Raw genomic sequence first — 1,395 nt, forward strand, 5'->3', positions numbered from 1 at the left:
ATCAGATTTTTGCTCAGGTCCCTCAATTTCAGCCAGAAAATACCTGAAATCCTAGAAAAACACACAAACTCATAGTAAATTCCAGAAAAGTGAATTTTAACTAAAAACTAATAAAGATATACTAAAAACTAACTATATCATACCAAAAACATACTAAAAACAATGCCAAAAAGTATACAAATTATCCGCTCATCAGTGTCTTTTGTTGTTTTTCATGTGCATTTTTGCATTCATATTTTTCATGCATTAAAGATTTCTAAGTTTGGTGTCTTGCATGTTTTCTTTGCATCAAAAATTTTTCAAAATTATGTTCTTGATGTTCATCATGATCTTCATCGTGTTCTTGGTGTTCATCTTGACATTCATAGTGCCAGTTTGGGCGTTTAACTCCCATTTGGGTGCCAGTTCCAGCGTTTAACGCTGGAATTTCTTGAGGTGACTTTGAACGCCGGTTTGGGCTATCAAATCTTGGGCAAAGTATGGACTATCATATATTGCTGGAAAGCCCAGGATGTATACTTTCCAACGCCTTTGAGAACGCGCCAATTGGGCTTCTGTAGCTCCAGAAAATCCACTTCGAGTGCAGGGAGGTCAGAATCCAACAGCATCTGCAGTCCTTTTTGGTCTCTGAATCAGATTTTTGCTCAGGTCCCTCAATTTCAGCCAGAAAATACCTGAAATCACAGAAAAACACACAAACTCATAGTAAAGTCCAGAAAAGTGAATTTTAACTAAAAACTAATAAAAATATACTAAAAACTAACTAGATCATACCAAAAACATACTAAAAACAATGCCAAAAAGTATACAAATTATCCGCTCATCAATCCGCATTTCTGGACTTTACTATGAGTTTGTGTGTTTTTCTGTGATTTCAGGTAATTTCTGGATGAAATTGAGGGACTTGAGCAAAACTCTGATAGGAGGCTGACAAAGGACTGCTGATGCTGTTGGAATCTGACCTCCCTGCACTCGAAATGGATTTTCTGGAGCTACAGAACTCCAGAGCTTTCCAGCAATATATAATAGTCCATACTTTATTTGGGAATTGATGACATAAATAGGCGCTCAACGCCAATTACATGTTGCTGTTTGGAGTTAAACGCCAGAAACACGTCACGAGAAGTGGATAGATCAAGCTCAGTCCAAGACACATTATAACTTGGCATTCAACTCCAAGAGAAGCCTCAGCTCGTGGATAGATCAAGCTCAGTCCAAACATACACCAAGTGGGCCCCGGAAGTGGATTTATGCATCAATTACTTACTCATGTAAACCCTAGTAACTAGTCTAGTATAAATAGGATAAGTTACTATTGTATTAGACATCTTTGGTCTCAGTTTTGTTTTATTCTTCATCTTAGGAGGCTATTGATCATGTTTTAGGGGGCTGGCC

Source organism: Arachis duranensis, chromosome 9 (assembly GCF_000817695.3).
Source record: "Arachis duranensis cultivar V14167 chromosome 9, aradu.V14167.gnm2.J7QH, whole genome shotgun sequence".
Classification (NCBI taxonomy): domain Eukaryota; kingdom Viridiplantae; phylum Streptophyta; class Magnoliopsida; order Fabales; family Fabaceae; genus Arachis; species Arachis duranensis.